The 20,000-nt window shown below is 40.3% G+C and overlaps 1 long non-coding RNA gene across 1 annotated transcript in view; it reads left to right on the top strand.

The window, feature by feature from the left end:
- The window catches only part of LOC135101979 (uncharacterized), a 204,613-nt gene that overhangs the window by 85,090 nt on the left and 99,523 nt on the right, over positions 1–20,000 (top strand). Inside the window, exon 3 of the long non-coding RNA XR_010269478.1 lies at positions 15,007–15,128. This is a non-coding gene — a long non-coding RNA (uncharacterized LOC135101979). The remainder of the gene's footprint in view (positions 1–15,006; positions 15,129–20,000) is intronic.

Raw genomic sequence — 20,000 nt, forward strand, 5'->3', positions numbered from 1 at the left:
AATAAGGGAGATTGTGAAGGTGGAAGAAGTTCACGAGGAGGACGAAGAGGAGGAGGAGCAGGAGGAGGAGGAGGAGGAGGACATGGAGGTGTTGAAGGAAGTGAAGGAGAAATGCACACCAAGGGGAAGAGGAGGAAAGAAAAATACGAAAAAAAAAACTTGGAGACAAAAGAAAAAAATAACAAAAAAGATAAGAAAAGAAAGAAAATAGGAAGAAAAAGTAAAAGAACAAAACCTTCAAAGCGTCCACGGAGGAATGTTTGAGAGCCACGCACAGAGAAGGAGAGGAGAGGGAGAGTCTGAGGTGAGTGTGTAAGGGGTGAGAGTTGTGAACCGAAGAGGGTAGAAATGAAAGCTAGTAAAGGCCTCTCAGATAAGGTTACAGGAACGTGTGGGTGGCGGAAGTGAGGGAGAAGGGCAGGAGGGAGGCGTAGAGGTGGAAGTGGACGAGGTGGAGGAGGATGAGTGAATGGAGGAGGGATAGAAGAAGGAAGCGCATCAAAGTGGAGGCGGAAAAGGAAGGGCCACGAGAGACTAACAGAAAGCGTGAGAAAAAGGAAAACGGAGTACAGGCGAGAGAGAGAGAGAGAGAGAGAGAGAGAGAGAGAGAGAGAGAGAGAGAGAGAGAGAGAGAGAGAGAGAGAGAGAGAGAATGATACTTTTACAACGTGGCTCCTGTAGAAAAGTAAGGTAAACGAGACCAATCCTAACTTTTCAAACAAACGAACTGTCAAGCAAAAATTTCCTCCTCTTTTACCCTATACACGACCATCCCCTTCCCCCCACCTTCCCCCACTCTTCCCCACCTCGCGCCACCTCTCCCCACCTTCCTTCATCCAGCTCCTCAACTCCCCACACAAAAAAAAAATAATGAGAGAACGAAAAGTGAGCAGTTTTTCTATTTCTGTTCTATTTTTTTTTCGTTTTTGTTACCAGTTTCCCAAAATTGCGTATCACTCTCTCTCTCTCTCTCTCTCTCTCTCTCTCTCTCTCTCTCTCTCTCTCTCTCTCTCTCTCTCTCTCTCTCTCTCTCTCTCTCTCTCTCTCTCTCTCTTTTTCTCTAAAATTATATCGTCCTGGTAATTTAGAAACAATTCTTTCATGCGGAAGGAAATATCCTGTGTGTGTGTGTGTGTGTGTGTGTGTGTGTGTGTGTGTGTGTGTTGTGCAGTGCTTATTTAATGTTGGGTTGTTGGTGATGTTAGGTCACAAAGTTTTTATCATCCCTTGTGTTTACTTATTGGCAGGAGGAGGAGCAGGAGAAGGAAGAGGAGGAAGAGGAGGAGAGAAAGGAGGGAAGAGGAAGAGGAGGAAGAAAGGTTCGAAATAGTTAAGATGACAATGTACACGGAGATACCAAAAGTGGGAGGAGGAGGAGGAGGAGGAGGAGGAGGAGGAATTTGTGTTGGTGGTAGTGAGGGAGGTGGAAAGAGAGAGAGAGAGAGGAGGAAAAAGAGAAGACTAGAGAGAGAGAGAGAGAGAGAGAGAGAGAGAGAGAGAGAGAGAGAGAGAGAGAGAGAGAGAGAGAGAGAGAGAGAGAGAGAGAGAGAGAGAGAGAAAACACACAAACAAAACATATATATACACAAAACAAAGCAGACTACAAAAGCAAAACAAAACAAAAACAACAACAACAGCACATAAACCACACAATTACGCCACATTCCTGCAGTAATGACGCTGTAGAATTATTATTAGAGGGAATTACGATGCGAGTAATTAAGCTCAACATACTCGGGTAGTGGAGTTAGTCTGATATGAATTATGAAATGGACTGTATGATTCACTTTCCATTTTAACATACGGGTCATTCTCTCTCTTGCCCGGGTGACACTTCAGTATGTCTAAGAGTACAGTACAGTGCGTGTGTTAGCGTTAATTTGCCCCGCACGCTATTCGTTTCACTGCCACGCATAACATTACTAACACATAACACATTACACACACATACATTACACACATAACATTACTAACCACTCTGAGATGTGTTTTCTTGTTGTACAGCCACCTCCAACCATTGTACTGGCTAGAAACAGCATAACTTGTATATTTTTTTCATTCTCTTCTTTCTTGTTGATACTTGTAAAGGTTTCAGGTATTGCTTTAAGTGTTGTGAATTGTTGCATATCGCACTGAACGAGTTTTAATGTGATCAAGAGAGAGAGAGAGAGAGAGAGAGAGAGAGAGAGAGAGAGAGAGAGAGAGAGAGAGAGAGAGAGAGAGAGAATGTGCAAGAGTAATCTGTGAGCGTCATCTGCAGTGTTTACCTTATTTACCTGACTTAAGAGACGGGTAATGAGAGAGGTCAGTTTCTCTCTCTCTCTCTCTCTCTCTCTCTCTCTCTCTCTCTCTCTCTCTCTCTCTCTCTCTCTCTCTCTCAGTTACATATGTTCTCGTTCTTTTATATACAAATCAATCCTGCACACTTAAAAGATTAATCTCTCTCTCTCTCTCTCTCTCTCTCTCTCTCTCTCTCTCTCTCTCTCTCTCTCTCTCTCTCTCTCTCTCTCTCTCTCTCTCTCTCTCTCTCTCTCTCTCTCTCTCTCTCTCTCTCTCTCTCTCTCTCTCTCTCTCTCCTACTTTTTATTCATATCTTCATTTATTCATATCTTCATATATTCATATCTTCATTTATTCATATCTTCATACATTCATATATTTTCATTCATATCTATACTTCCATTATCACCACCTTTCTTTTCTTCTCTTTCCTTCCTTTCTTCGCTTCTCTTTCTTTTCTTCTCTTCTCTTTCTTCTTCTTTTGCTCGTTGTTGTTGTTTTTATTTTTGTTGTTGTTCTTCTTCTTCTTCATGTTTTTGTTGTTGTTCCTCTTCTTCATGTTGTTGTTGTTGTTGTTGTTGTTGTTGTCGTTGTTCTTCTTCCTCTTTCATCATCATTATCATCATCAGCTTCTTCTTCTTCTCCTCCTCCTCCTCCTCCTCCTCCTCCTCCTCTCCACCCACACTTTCTTCTCCCTCCTCCTCCTCTCCCCTCCCCTCTTTCATCTCCTACTCTTTGTTCCTGATCATTTTTCACCCTCCTCGTCTTATTCTCTTATCACTCTCATAAAATTGACTTCACGTTGAGATATTCTTTCCACCGTGACTCTCCCTCCCTCTCCCCCTCCCTCCCTCTTTCTCTTGCACACTTCCTCGCTCTCTTTCCCTGTCTAGCCGTTGACAACTTAACTACTAAGGGAAAGACTCCATTTGTCAATTTTTTTCCCCCCATTCCTCTCTCTCTCTCTCTCTCTCTCTCTCTCTCTCTCTCTCTCTCTCTCTCTCTCTCTCTCTCTCTCTCTCTCTCTCTCTCTCTCTCTCACTCTCTTTTTCCCTTTCGCTAAACCTTTAATTAGTTTTCCTTGGATGTGGCTTTGTTGGTTTTTAATCTGCACTAAAAATGGGGTCAGGTGTTTTAACTTTTATGGGTTGATTATGTTTTAGTTTGAGAGAGAGAGAGAGAGAGAGAGAGAGAGAGAGAGAGAGAGAGAGAGAGAGAGAGAGAGAGAGAGAGAGAAATAACAATTGGTGTTCTTTGTTGCTCCCCTGTGTCTTGTTGTTTTGTTATATTCTCTCTCTCTCTCTCTCTCTCTCTCTCTCTCTCTCTCTCTCTCTCTCTCTCTCTCTCTCTCTCTCTCTCTCTCTGTCTATCTATCCATCTATCTTTCTATCTATTTATCTATCTATCTCGCTCTCGCTTTCGCTGTTTGTCTCAGTATCTTTCTTACACACACACACACACACACACACACACACACACACACACACACACACACAAACACACACACTTTTCAGGGCAGTATTCAGAAGCATGGGCGCAAACACTCTGTCAGGGTTATCTGAGTATTGTTGGGGATTCGAGAAAACTGCGAGATAACAGTTGGGTGTTACATACAGCGCGGCGGCAACTCTCCAGCTCTGTGCTAAATCTTCTGGCGTCTGTGTGAGGAACTAGCCAGAGAGAGAGAGAGAGAGAGAGAGAGAGAGAGAGAGAGAGAGAGAGAGAGAGAGAGAGAGAGAGAGGGGGGGGGTGTTCTTGCGTTGTAGTGTTGTTTTTATACATTTTTTAAAGAAAGATAGAAAAAAAGAATTTGATTTAGAGAAGGAAGAGCAAGAATGTAAAAATATTGGTAAGAGAGAGAGAGAGAGAGAGAGAGAGAGAGAGAGAGAGAGAGAGAGAGAGAGAGAGAGAGAGAGAGAGAGAGAGAGAGCAGTATCCCTTGTTTGACCCTTGATATTTTGTACTCCTCACAGTATTTTAATTTACGAATATATTATAATTGGCACTCTCTCTCTCTCTCTCTCTCTCTCTCTCTCTCTCTCTCTCTCTCTCTCTCTCTCTCTCTCTCTCTCTCTCTCTCTCTCTCTCTCTCTCTCTCTCTCTCTTTACATGTTTATATTTCTCTTTATTCTCCCTTTATTCATATCTTCCCTCGTAAGACAGGACGTGTGTGTGTGTGTGTGTGTGTGTGTGTGTGTGTGTGTGTGTTCTTTATGTAACTATCCTTTTTTTTTTTTTGCCTTTTATATCCTGATTTCTACTCCATGAACCTCTTTCTTATAATAGCCTCCGTCTTTTATTCCTGCATTCTTTTTCCCCACTGCAGTCTTTTGAACAATTCTAGCTTTGAATGTGTAAAACCTATTCTTTTTTTTCTTTTTATGTCTAACCTTCCAATCTTTTTCCTCACCCTTCCTGTCTCTTGTACTTAAAAGAATTTCTGTTAGTTGAATTACATGTGTATATCTGTCTGTCTGTCTGTCTATCAGTCTATCTGTCTGTCTTTCTGTCTCTGTATGTATCTATTTTTCTGTCTATCTTACTATCTATTTGTGTACCTATCTATATATCTTCCTACCCATGTAGTTATATATCTCTGTCTATCTGTTTCTTTACCTACCTATTTACCTGTCTATGTATCTATCTATCTATCTGTCTGTCTATCTATTATAAATCTATCTACCTCTATCTATCTAACCACTCATTTTTTTCTTTTTGCAAGTGTATATGCAACTTTCTTTTGTTCTTTTTTACATTGCCCTGAATACTAACAAAGGAGGATCGTAACAGAAAAAGGGGTTAATTTAAGAGAGGCGTGGTGGATGTGAGGAGGTTAGCAACGCGTCTGGCAAGTGAGGCAGGAGAGGGAAAGGGAAGGGAGAGGATAAAGAAAACGGGGGTGCCGATGAGTGAGGTGATATGAGTGAGGGTGAAAGTGCTCTCTCTCTCTCTCTCTCTCTCTCTCTCTCTCTCTCTCTCTCTCTCTCTCTCTCTCTCTCTCTCTCTCTCTCTCTCCTAATATTACCTCGCTATATACATTCCCGGATCTAAGCTTTTATTCCTCTTTTTTTCCTTTTTTTTTTTTTTACACATTCGTTTTATCTCTCTTGTTTCCCCTCGGCATGCAGGACAATGAGAAACACGCCGGGTCGTCCATATTGCGAGACTAATTCAATACACATGCGACACTCGACACGGCAGTAGGTGATGTATTATTACTGTCAGTTTTCTGTTTGTGAATGTTTGATGCTATTTATTCGCTTCCCTTTATGTGTAGAGTCTAATGTTTGATGCTGCGTACCTGTTTTCTTTTTTGAATAGAGAGTTTTGTCGTGAAAGTTAAGGTAAATAGATAAATTAATAAATATGTGAATTAGTTAATATTTCTATGTTCCTATAAGTTCCTGTATGGTTGGCAAGCTTACTAAATGACTGGCAGGCGAATATAAAGTGTGTGTTTTCATTATTTGTCTCCCGTTGTAGTGATAGATAGATAAATAAAGTGTTTGAAGTAGTTAATATCTCTGGGTTCCCTTGAGTAAGTGTATGGGTGGCAGCTTGGCTAAATGGCTGGCAGGGAGGGGAGTAAATGGTGAGTGTCTTCTTTATTTCTTTACTCGTATCTGTCTCTTCTTGATGAACGTGTGCGGTTGGCTGCCAGTGAGAATAAATAATTGTAGAAAACTATAGAAAAAAAGGCACAGGATGAAAAGAAATTATAATAATGACAGGAAAGAAGAAAATGGTTGACTGAAGGGGAAAAAAATGGTGGCATCATTTAAACAATCATCTAGATAAAAAAATAAAAAAATAAATAGATCAAATAAATAAATAAATAAAATAAATAAGTAGCATGTTTTGGAAATTTGTCGATGTGAAAATAAACTTATGCAACTTACGACCTTAACTTCACGTCACATAAACAAATGTGGCCACAGTGTGCTATTATTTTTTTTTTGTATATTTTTCTTTCTTTTCTTTTAATGTTTCGTCCTTTTCTTTTCTTTTGGTTGATATTATTTTCTCGGAGGAGCGGGAAATTAGTGAACTTGTGTATTTCCCATATTTTGTGCCCTTGACCTACTTCCTTAATGCATAGAAAAAATAGTATGAAATATACGAGTATGCAACGTTTTACTGTTTGTATATAGAATCTTTCATGTAGCGTTCATTCCTGTGCCATTGTTTTTCAGGCTTTTTTTATTTATTTATTTATTTATTTTTTATATTTAACATTCAGTCGTGCTATTATTTTCTCTTTTTTTGTTATTTTTTTATATGTTTCTTTCAGTCGTGTTATTATTATTATTATTATTATTATTATTATTATTATTATTATTATTATTATTTATGTAACACTCAGTCGTGTTATTATTTTCCCGTTTATTATTATTATTATTATTATTATTATTATTATTATTATTATTATTATTATTATTTTTTATTTATTTTATTTTTTTATTTATTTTTTTTTTACATATAACGTTCAGTGGTGTTATTTTCTCAGCCTTTATTTATCCTTTATTTATTTATAGGAGGAGGCAGTAGACACCTGCCGAAACGATAATTACTCCCAGTGAGGTCTAAAGCACTGTTCAGGGGGTGCTGTGAACTTATCATTAAACCCAGCTGTGACCTCACTGAACGTTTCCCTTTGTGTCTCACAACACAAGGGGGTAGTCACAACCTGCCCTCTAAAGACAACTCTCTTCCTCCACACAAAACTACAAGCACCTAATAACACACACACCCTTCACTCCAAAAATTTTAAAATCATGGCGACTCCTACACCAGCCTCGGAGTCCCCATCTGGGGAGGGGACCATAAATGTCCCCAGGTCGGACTGCCTTTCCGTCGACGACCCTAAGTGTCTTGACACCCCCCTCAACTTTTTCTTCATTAACTTCTGCAACATTCGCGGTCTAAGATCTAATTTTCAATCTGTAGAACACCACCTCTCCTCTTCTAAACCTCATCTTCTTTTCCTCACTGAAACTCAGGTGTCTGAGGCAACTGACAGTAGCCCCTTTTCTGTTCCCTCCTACTTTCTCTATCCTCATTTTCGATCCAAAGCTGGATGCTGCGTTTATGTGCGCAATGACTTAACCTGCTCTCGTGCCCACGCTCTTGAATCTTCCGAGTTTTCCACCATCTGGCTACGACTACAGAGTCATTCTCATACTAAATTTATCTGTGCTGTATACCTCTCTCCTAACTCCTCTGACTATAAGAAATTCTTTGACTACTTAACTTCCAAAGTGGAGCACATTCTGACCCTCTTCCCTTTTGCAGAGATCTCCATTCTTGGAGACTTCAATGTTCACCACCAGCTTTGGCTTTCCTCTCCCTTCACTGACCATCCTGGTGAACTAGCCTACAACTTTGCTATCCTCCATGACCTAGAGCAATTGGTGCAACACCCTACTCGTATTCCTGACCGTCTTGGAGATACGCCCAACATTCTTGACCTTTTCCTGACCTCTAATCCTTCTGCTTATGCTGTCACCCTTTCTTCTCCGTTGGGCTCCTCCGATCACAATCTCATATCTTTATCTTGTCCTATCACTCCAATCCCTCCTCAGGATCCCCCTAAGCGAAGGTGCCTCTGGCGTTTTGCCTCTGCTAGTTGGGGGGACCTGAGGCAGTATTTTTCTGATTTTCCTTGGAATGACTACTGCTTCCGTGTCAGAGACCCGTCTTTGTGTGCTGAGCGCATAACAGAGGTGATAGTGTCTGGCATGGAGGCGTACATTCCTCACTCTTTTCTCGTCCTAAACCTTCTAAACCTTGGTTTAACACAGCTTGTTCTCGTGCTATACATGATAGAGAGGTGGCCCACAAAAGGTACTTAAGCCTTCCTTCACCAGAATCTCATGCACTTTATATTTCTGCCCGGAACCATGCCAAGTCTGTTCTCCAACTAGCCAAAAACTCCTTCATTAACAGAAAATGTCAAAACCTTTCAAGATCTAACTCCCTCGTGATTTCTGGCATCTAGCCAAAAATATCTCCAATAACTTTGCTTCTTCTTCTTTCCCTCCTCTACTTCAACCAGATGGCACCACTGCTATCACATCTATTTCTAAAGCTGAACTCTTTGCTCAAACCTTTGCTAAAAACTCTACCTTGGACGATTCTGGGCTTGTTCCTCCCTCTCCTCCACCCTCTGACTACTTCATGCCTCGTATTAAAATTCTTCGTAATGATGTTTTCCATGCCCTCGCTGGCCTAAACCCTCAGAAGGCTTATGGACCTGATGGGGTCCCTCCTATTGTTCTCCGAAACTGTGCCTCCGTGCTTGCACCTTGCCTAGTCAAACTCTTTCAGCTCTGTCTGTCAACATCTACCTTTCCTTCTTGCTGGAAGTTTGCCTACATTCAACCTGTTCCTAAAAAGGGTGACCGCTCTAATCCCTCAAACTACCGTCCTATTGCTTTAATTTCCTGCTTATCTAAAGTTTTTGAATCTATCCTCAACAGGAAGATTCTTAAACATCTATCACTTCACAACCTTCTATCTGATCGCCAGTATGGGTTCCGTCAAGGCCGCTCTACTGGTGATCTTCTGGCTTTCCTTACTGAGTCTTGGTCATCCTCTTTTAGAGACTTTGGTGAAACTTTTGCTGTTGCCTTGGACATATCAAAAGCCTTTGATAGAGTCTGGCACAAAGCTTTGATTTCCAAACTACCCTCCTACGGTTTCTATCCTTCTCTCTGTAACTTCATCTCAAGTTTCCTTTCTGACCGTTCTATTGCTGCTGTGGTAGACGGTCACTGTTCTTCTCCTAAATCTATTAACAGTGGTGTTCCTCAGGGTTCTGTCCTGTCACCCACTCTCTTCTTATTATTCATTAATGATCTTCTAAACCAAACTTCTTGTCCTATCCACTCCTATGCTGATGATACCACCCTGCACTTTTCCACGTCTTTTCATAGACGTCCAACCCTTCAGGAGGTAAACATATCACGCAGGGAAGCCACAGAACGCCTGACTTCTGATCTTTCTAAAATTTCTGATTGGGGCAGAGCAAACTTGGTATTGTTCAATGCCTCAAAAACTCAATTCCTCCATCTATCAACTCGATACAATCTTCCAGACAACTATCCCCTCTTCTTCAATGACACTCAACTATCCCCCTCTTCTACACTGAACATCCTTGGTCTGTCCTTTACTTATAATCTGAACTGGAAACTTCACATCTCATCTCTAGCTAAAACAGCTTCTATGAAGTTAGGTGTTCTGAGACGTCTCCGCCAGTTTTCTCACCCCCCAGCTGCTAACTCTGTACAAGGGCCTTATCCGTCCATGTATGGAGTATGCTTCACATGTCTGGGGGGTTCCACTCATACTGCTGTTCTAGACAGGGTGGAATCAAAAGCTTTTCGTCTCATCAACTCCTCTCCTCTAACTGACTGTCTTCAGCCTCTCTCTCACCGCCGCAATGTTGCATCTCTAGCTGTCTTCTACCGCTATTTTCATGCTAACTGCTCTTCTGATCTTGCTAACTGCATGCCTCCCCTCCTTCCGCGGCCTCGCTGCACAAGACTTTCATCTTTCTCTCACTCCTATTCTGTCCACCTCTCTAACGCAAGAGTTAACCAGTATTCTCAATCATTCATCCCTTTCTCAGGTAAACTCTGGAATTCCTTGCCTGCTTCTGTATTTCCACCTTCCTATGACTTGAATTCCTTCAAGAGGGAGGTTTCAAGACACTTATCCACCAATTTTTGACCACTGCTTTGACCCTTTTAGGGACTGGCATTTCAGTGGGCATTTTTTTTTATTAGATTTTTGTTGCCCTTGGCCAGTATCCTTCCTACATAAAAAAAAAAAAAAAAAAAAAAAATCCTTTTTTTTTTTTTCTTAACGAACAAGCAAGTATTACCTCGACGGTTCGCGTAGTGCAAAGAGTGGCGCCTCATTGCTATTCGAGTGCTGAGGTGTTTTCCCCTGCGAGGGCGTGAGATGAGTGACAGGACCGGTGACGCGCTGATTGAGGTGTGAGCAGTGACGAGAAACTACAAAAGATGTATTCTATGCTCGTTCTTCTGCTGTGAATGGCTCCACTCTGCTATGTTCTGTTGATGCAAGGGTCGCGTCTGGTCCCGTTACTGGCTGGGCGCTGACTCTGGCCTTTCATGTGTTTTTGTGTTCATATTTAATATCAAGGCTTATTTTTTTCTTATGTACGAGTATGTGCAGTAAATGATTTGTGGCAATATTATACGTATGGACCGGTTAATGAAAGCACAGTGATCGCTATATTTCAAATTTGTAATGTTAATAAGATTCATCAAAGAATTGTCTATCTGTCTATTTCTATCTATTTATCTTTCTGTCTGTTTGTCTGTCTATCTATTTATCTCTCCATCTGTCCTTCTATATGATGATCTATCTACATATCTACCTACCGATCTAATTATCTATCTATCCGTCCATCTATCTCCCTGGCTGTCTATTATCTATCTGTCTATCTATCAGTCTGTCTGTCTACTATCTATCTATCTATCTATCTATCTGTCTATCCATTTATCTATCTATCTACGTATCTATCTATATACGTATCTGTGTATATACGTATCTATCGATCTGTCGATCTATCTATCTATCTAAATATCTCTCTACCTATCTATTTATTTATCTATCTGTCTATCTATCTATCTATCTATCTATCTATCTATATCCCGTCTATTTATCAATTTACTTACCTATCTATCAAATTATCTGTCAACCTGTCTATCAGTCAATTAACCCATCGTATGACGGGGCGATTTGGATCAATTTTCAACTTATTTTGGTGGTAATATTGAAAGAATGAGAAGAAACAAAGTTTATTTGTGGAATACATTCAAGTAAATGTGCTTTTCTGCTCATGTAAAAGCTGTTCAAAAATTTTTTCATTTTTATGAGTAACAGGGCAAGAATTGCGATGAAATTACCCCACGCTTAGGGGATTCGGATCGCACATACAATTACTGCAAATCAAAGTCTAATAGTCACATAACCCACATCAAAATGATAGCTTTTGTTACTAAGGTGGATGCATAGAAAATGAAAGCTCTAAACAAAGTAGATGACATTCCATTAATTTTGTCCCATCGCAAAATCAAGTCATCGACGTCATCTTTGAAAATAATACTTCCTTTCATCATCTCTGGCTTAGGAAGAACTCTCATAATGTCACACTCAGGGGTCTTACATATATCAGGAACATCAGGTTCCCGAAGAGATACCAGGTTTGTTTTGCCAACACTGCTCACCTTCAGGAAATACTCTGTCCCAGTGCGTCTTTTTCTCAGGTTCCACTTGGTTCAGTAGTTTGCCTGCCAACATACCAAAATTTCTTTCTTTTGCTAGTAATTTTGGATTTTACCACCACATAATTACCAACACTTAAAGTTTGTGATGTGCATAGTCCTATACTGGCACTGGCATGCTCCTTCCTCAACAGCCTTCAGTGCCCGGTCCATTATATCATTGGTGTACATAAGCCTGTTGACTCCAGCCACCTTCTTGTATGTCGTAGGTATGTTCTTGTAAATGAAAAGAATACTAGGTAAAACTCTGAGGCTCGTAGAAGATGGTAGTTTCTGTCCAACACATCATTTTCCAAAACTGGAACATTTGATCTGAATTACCCCACCCTTCAATTATGTTCATTATTTAGATGATAATTCAGGAAAATGAAATAATATGTTAACCAAATATACCTTATAGTATTTGTAGTTCACCATGGAAAAATTAATCTCCAAGGGCCACTGGTTCCTTAGTAGCGACCAATTGTATTTCCATGTTGTGAATATTTGGTAATTCCAGACTTTTGGCAGGATCTACTTTTAAAATTTCTTTCACATTGATGGAAAAAAGAGCAATACATGAAAAGATGCAAAATTTAGTTAGAAAATCGGTGTCACTTTTCCCAGAAGAGATAAGACAAATGAAACAAAAGTTATTGCCAATTTCCGAAGACTTTTACGTTGATCTGAATTACCCCACGAGATCCAAATTACCCGATTCTACGGTATCTATATTTATACCAATCCCAGTGACTGCAACTCCTTACTATCACGTTAATCTCAATCTCACAGGGTCTTGCACACATCAAGCGGATCAGCCTTGAGGTGCGCGGCTACTGAGAAGCCTCCTTCCGGCGTCTACCCTCTTCCCTCCCCATGCTGATACCTGCGTCCAAGGCCAAGAGAGATTAAAGTTTCCCTCCCTTGCTTCTTGTGTCACTAGGGAGTACCTGACGCAGTGCCCGACGTGTTGCTAACTTGTGTTAATTAATGCAAATTATACCCAGTTAATGCGCTTCCTGCTGAACTTTCTGGTGGTTAAATGGTGTGCCGAGTGAATTTGTATTAGAATTAGTGTTGTAAATGATGACAAACTGTATTGAGTGTTTTTTCCTTTTTATTTTGTAATTATGTGAGGTACGAGGAAGGAGATGAGAGAGAGAGAGAGAGAGAGAGAGAGAGAGAGAGAGAGAGAGAGAGAGAGAGAGAGAGAGAGAGAGAGAGAGAGAGAGAGAGAATTCATTCAAGATGTCGAAAAAAAAATAATGAGGTGAGGAGAGAAATGAGAATCGCAGGGGATAAATAAAAAAAAAAAGAAAAGAAATAAAATGAGAACATAAGGAAACAGACAAAGCGAAGAAAATAAAAAAGAACGAAGCAATAATTACCGAACCCTTAATGAGAACAAACATTTACCTTGCACATCACGGAAATCAAACGAATGTATGTATTTGCAGTAAGAAATACCCTTGAAATTACACCCATGCACAGTGTTTACCCTTTCCGGTGGCGAGGGTGAGGCGTGCAGCGAAAGCCAATAGCGAATTATTACAGTCGAGTGAGATTATTGACTGACAGAACAGCGGCACCAAATGGACCGTGTTATTGTGGTCCCCTTCCCAGCAACACCACCAGCTGGCATAACTCAATAGTAGCACACAGGTGAGGGCAAATAGAACGTTGCAGAACACTCAGACAAATTGACTATATAACGTTAAAAAAGTTAGGAATGTAAGTTGAGGATTACACAACACTACAAAACACACAGTCAAATTGACCACCGAATGTAAAAAAAAAAGTTAGGAATGTAAATTAAAGATTAGGGAACGCTACAGAACACACAGAGAAATTGACTACCGAATGTTAAAAAAAAAAAAAAGGCAATGATTAGTGAAAGTTACAAACAAATTCACTACCGGATGTTGAAAATGTTAGGAATGCACTATAATTTAAAGGTTACCTGACTTTACAGAATATATAAACACACTACCAGGTTCTCAAAATGTTAGGAATATAAGTTTACAATCCACAGGTTACAGAACACTGCAGCAGACATAGACAAATTCACCACCGAATGTTCAAAATTTTGGGAATGTAAATTTATCATCAGGGAGGAATCCGTGGTTCTGATTTGTTAATTAAAACACATAAGTGAGAATTAATGAGATCAGTACGTTATTGGACCCGTCACTTGTTCTGTAAAATTGAGGCCCCGTGTTTTGTTTAGTGTTTGTAGAATCCAGGCCAAGTGTGTGTGTGTGTGTGTGTGTGTGTGTGTGTGTGTGTGTGTGTGTGTGTGTGTGTGTGTGTGTGTGTGTGTGGGGCCAAAATTATGTAAACTTGTATGTCATTAATAATTCAAGTCTTACAAATTATTCACGATTTTTCTCCTTTATTAATTTATTCATATTAATTCATTAGTTTATAAAGTGTGTGTGTGTGTGTGTGTGTGTGTGTGTGTGTGAGAGAGAGAGAGAGAGAGAGAGAGAGAGAGAGAGAGAGAGAGAGAGAGAGAGAGAGAGAGAGAGAGAGAGAGAGAGAGAGAGAGAGAGAGAGAGAGAGAGAGAGAGAGAGAGAGAGAGAGAGAGAGAGAGAGAGAGAGAGAATGAGAGAGAGAGAGAGAGAGAGAGAGAGAGAGAGAGAGAGAGAGAGAGAGAGAGAGAGAGAGAGAGAGAGAGATACAAGGGCATAGCATCTTTCAACCAACCAGGCAGTCGGAAGTCCAAAGCGCCGTGCCGGGGTGAGACTTCTTTAAACCCAAGTTCTAACAACCTCGCGGGGAAGGCGGCGCTGGGAGGGGGAGGGAGGGGAGGGGGAAGTGGGTACCGCGGGGTTACTGAATGCAGAGAAGTAAAAGAAGCAGGAAACGTGGACACATAATATGATAAGGGGGAAAAAAGTCTACAGAACAAAAGAAGAGGGGAAGATTGCGTAGTTACCGAATGTAGGGAAATAAAAGGCTTAGGAAGAGAATGCATAGACGAATATGGTATAAGAAAAAGTGTTAGTGGACAAAAGTCATAAAAATAATCAGTATGAATTATTTTAGCATAAGTTGATCGATCGGCTTCTCTCTCGGGTCTCCTATTTCCATTTTTTTTTAGGAATGGTTTATGAGCATTTTATCTATCTATCTATATATATTTTTTTGCCTTGCTTCTTTCTTCTGAGCATTTTATCTGTCTATATATATTTTTTTTTTTGCCCTCAGTCGATCCTCCTAATGTTAGAAAAATAAATAAAAAGAGAAAAGAAAAATATTAATATCTACAATAAGATTTTTCTTTCTATATATATATGCACTAATACCTTTCCAAGACTCAGAAAAAAACCTTGCAACAAAATATCCAGTGACATTCTTTTTTCTTTGCAACACTTTCCTTTGACATTAATTATCGTGCTTTCAACTCTTTTGTGCCATTTATTTCAGAGTACGGGTGATCGGACGCCAAAACCAGCACGAATACAAGACCCGCCTTTGCCTTCCTGCTTTAGTTCCCCCCTGCCGTTGAGTGGCCTGAGATTTGGTGCAGGTACCCAAGCCCCTTACAGGTTAGTAGCAGTTCGGATCCGTGAGAGTAGCAAGGGGGATAATGGGAGGCTGGAAGAGGCACTTTTTTGCAGGGAGCGGAAACTTTTCTCTTTTTTTTTTTCTTGTTTTGCACTTTTTTTTTTTTTGTGCCTTTGGTCCAACTTCTTCAAGTATAAAAGGAATAATATCAGAAAAAAAATGTTTATGCACAATTATTCGCTAACGTTATTATAGAGATGTAACAGAAAGGGCACGCATGGACCTTGATTATCATACACACACACACACACACACACACACACACATATATTTATGAGTTCCAGGTATGCTATTTTTATGTTCTGCATTATTTTCCTCGTACTAATTGCTGCCCACACACTCGCGATGCTTATTAGTTGAAAGCAATAAAGTAATCTCATTTGACTTAGCCTTTGCACGTTAATTTGCTCTTCGCTGACTTATTCCTGGAGCTCGTTGCTGTGGACTCTCTCTCGTGCGTTGGAAATATAGACAGCGAACGCAGCACAGGTAAAGCAACACAGGTGAAGCAACACTGACAACACAGGTAACACTCACGTCACATCCGCGACTGCATTCATTATTATTTTTTTTTTTGTTAACTAATTTGAGCATAAAGCTTGACCAGCCCCTTCCCTCATCCCTTCATCTGGTTGATGGATAAAAATATAACACACACACACACACACACACACACACACACACACACACACACACACACACACACACACACACACACACACACACACACACACACACACACACACACACACACACACACACACACACACACACACACACACACACACTCTCTCTCTCTCTCTCTCTCTCTCTCTCTCTCTCTCTCTCTCTCTCTCTCTCTCTCTCTCTCTCTCTCTCTCTCTCTCTCTCACTGCTGCAAGAATATTACACAATTAAAGAGGGCAGCAGTATAGCAAAGCAACGCAAATGTATACCCGTTGATAAGAAAGAAAACAGGAAAGTTCATATTCGTCGGACTGACTTAGAGTTGTGTTGTCTTTAGTGATGGTGCCTCTCATTTCTGACCTTATTCCCTCATGGATTCCTTTCCTACCAATGTCAGAATACCTCAGAAGCTAGCCACGGCACCACCACATCCACCACACCGTACAGAGCAAGCCAGGCAGGAGGGAACTTACAGCAAACCTCGACCGAATGCCCCGCCAACAGGCATCTGAGGTTTGTTTACACTCCGCGCCTTATCACACACGCAGAGGCTTTGGTCGGCATTAAAACTGGTGGTATTTTTCTTCCGTCCCTCCACGTCGTAGTAAATTCTCTCGTGTCTTGTGAAGTGAAGCCTAAACCACAGAGGTAACGATAACAAACACACGGTTATGTAAGGTAGAGTGTGTGTGTGTGTGTGTGTGTGTGTGTGTGTGTGTGTGTGTGACTCATTTCTGTGTGTATTGTTAGTGTAGGGATGGATGAATGTAATGGAATACATATTTTTACTCGATGCAGTGATTACTTGAATGTATGGAATGAATGAAAAGCTATTAATTTATTACAGTATTTATTTTATTTATTTTTTTTTTTGTGTGTGTGTGTGTGTGTGAATCGTACGTTAGGCTTCGATGTGCTAGTGAAAGAAATGTGTGCTTGATTTTAATACATTTTATATATTATACGCGTCACATGTATGTATTCAATCTGGCCATAAAGGATATTACTTTTAATCATATACTCCATGATATCGATTTTTATGATTACTTAATAATAATAACAATAATAATAATAATTAAAAACAAGGGGGTATTCTGTGGCAGGAGGACTTCAGGTAATACTAATTTTGTCTGTTATTTCATTGTTCAACATCGAATTTCACCATTCATAGCTGCTGAGGGTTATAATAATGGAGGAAGATTGGCGGTGAGGGCCAGCTGTATCCCGTGACAGTGAACACATTCCAGGAACACTTGCAACGCCCATAACATTTACTAAAAGCGTTCGATCTGCTAAATGACCTTTGGATTACTGCAGCATAATCAGAAATCGCAGCCACTTTTCATTTGTAGCACCGTCCAACCTTTACCGTCACTTGCCTGCGACCACGGTGAAAATTACTGTATGTTGTTTTTATTTATTTATTTTTATATCTTGACTGGGATGATGTAAAATGAACGGCATATGAAGAGCGTTGTTGGGTAGAGGAGGAGGAGGAGGAAGGAGGTTTCAAGACACTTATCCTCCTGTTTTTTTGTCAATATTTTCGGTTTCTGTTTGGAGACCGGCACCTTAGTGGGCCTTTTTTTTTTTTTTCCTAATTTTGTTGGCCTTGGTCTGTGCCTCTCCTACATAGAAAAAAAAAATTTCTTTCCTTTATAGCTTACTGATCTGCGAAGAAATGCAACATGTATATCGAAACGTGCAAATCTGAAATAACTATATAATAACTGGATGGAGTGTATTGAGTGGGTGTGAGGGATGCTGGATATCACTCTTATTTTTCCCCTTATATTGATTATATCTCTGAAGGAATGGAAAACCTGTAGCGAAATGTGTAGCGCTGAAGTGTTTGCTGTATTTCCCGAGACTGCAACACTTCCTGCTTGCTTCGTATCGGGTCGCGGCGGATATACTGTGGGAATGTCGCTCTTGCTGCTTCGGAAGAGAAATTCTGGTATCACACTCGTCTATTTATATCCACCTCGCATTCAAGTATTTCTCTCTAATTCTCACATTCCTCGCAAACTCTGGAACTCCAGGAAAACCACATTTCTCTCCTTTACTAACTGTTGAAACTAATATGTGCTGAGGTATATATATATTTTTACACCGTTGCATGAAATGGCGTTCATTATATGTAGAACCATAGAGGACATTTAATAGTAATGGTGTCAAAGGAATCCTCACGTAAGTAGGGGGCTAATGTCAGGGTTAAGTGGATCAGGCTGTTGCATGGCCACTGGGAATTCTGGGCACACATTCCACTGCAGGACATTTTTTCACAATCTCCCCCAACTGTTTGAAATGAACGCCATATTGTCCCTTTGACGGCCGCTGATTAAGTGGAACTCCCCCGAGGAACATGATCCTTATTATCAGCGTGTATGCAAACTGTTTCGCCACAACCATATACTGTTCCACCTGTTTGCGACACATCACAGGCGTCACGTTCATCCGTTTGTCCCAATGACTAAGCGAGTGTGTCCAGTGAAGCTCTCGGGGTTTGGAGGGTAAAAAGGGGGAAAAACATACGAGTGTAGCCTTCGATTAATACCGAAAACAAGTTGGCTCTGGATTTTTCCAATAAAAGCATTCCTATCTTGCATATTTTTCACCATTCTCTTCGTACTTCATCTGGGAAATACCAGTAAAATCAAGAGTTAGTGGAACAGTATGTGTGATAGATACCTAGCTAGCTAGCTAGCTAGCTAGGTATCTATCCAGTTATCTATCTATCCAGTATCTATCTATCTCTTTATCTATCTATCCAGTATCTATCTCTTTACCTATCTATCTATCTAGCTAGCTAGCTAGATAGATAGATAGATAGATAGATAGATAGATAGATAGATAGATAGAGAGAGAGAGAGAGAGAGAGAGAGAGAGAGAGAGAGAGAGAGAGAGAGAGAGAGAGAGAGAGAGAGAGAGAGAGAGAGAGAGATTGTTCATTTACAAGCAAAATCTTTTTGAACAGGTGATAGATGAACACTGATCTTGTTTGCAAATCGGTATTGTCTATTCTTATTGTAGTTTATTACATTAAAATAGATTTTTTTGTATGTATATAAATGTGTGTGTGTGTGTGTGTGTGTGTGTGTGTGTGTGTGTGTGTGTGTGTGTCTGTGTGTGTGTGTGTGTGTGTGTGTGTGTGTGTGTGTGTGTGTGTGTGTGTGTGTGTGTGTGTGTGTGTGTGTGTGTGTGTGTGTATCCGAGTCTATGTCCGCTTCCTCGTGCGTCCGTGCCGGGAATACATTAAGCTTAACACAGACGAAGTGAAGTGCATCATATGATTTAATGGGTATCGAAATATGCATGAGGAAGCGAGCACTGAAGAATTAATTACCTGTCCCGATAATAATGAATCAGGAGGTAGCTAGCGAATGGCCAAGTATTTATCGCTGATTTCACTGCGTCACCGGGGAGGGAGGGTGATGTTGAAGACACCCCCTTGCTATATACCAGTACTGCTGCATGTGTGGCTAAGTGGCGTGTATGGTGCAGAGTAAGTATAGGTGGGGATATACCTATGTGAGTAATGCTATCTTTATGTGAAGAAGATGAAAGAAAAAAAGATTAAGAAGAAGGAAGAAAGAAAAGGAAGAGAAAAGGAGGAAAAGAGGAAAAAAAAACTAGGATAAGAATAAGAAAGAAAGGAAATATATACAGTGTTATCTTTATGTGAAGAAGATGAAAAAAAAGATTAAGAAGAAGAAGAAGAAGAAGGAAGAAAGAAAAGGAAGAAAAAAAAGAAAAAAAGAGGAAAAAAAGTACGGTAAGAATAAGAAAGAAAGGAAGAATAAAGAGGAGGAGGAGGAGGAGGAGGAGGAGGAGGAGGACATCAAAAGAAAGAGAAGAAGAGGACGAGGAGAAACAAGAAAAGTATGACGGGAAAGAATAAGAATAAGAATAAGAATAAAGAAAATAAGAAAAAGAAATGTCAGAGCAAAAGAAGAGAAATGAACAAAAATTTGAATGGAAGCAAAGGAAAGGAGACGTGGGAAAGATAAACCGATGGCAAGAACACGGAAAGTGAAGGTGAAGGAATACGAATGAAAGAGGGAAATATGAGAGCAATGATCGAGCGAGGGAAATATGTAGAAAGATGAAGGAGGAGTGTAAAGGAAAGGGAGGAAATAAAGAGGAAGCACAGATGTGGCGGAACGCGGTTTTGCAAAGATGGAGAA

Source organism: Scylla paramamosain, chromosome 7 (assembly GCF_035594125.1).
Source record: "Scylla paramamosain isolate STU-SP2022 chromosome 7, ASM3559412v1, whole genome shotgun sequence".
NCBI classification, from domain to species: domain Eukaryota; kingdom Metazoa; phylum Arthropoda; class Malacostraca; order Decapoda; family Portunidae; genus Scylla; species Scylla paramamosain.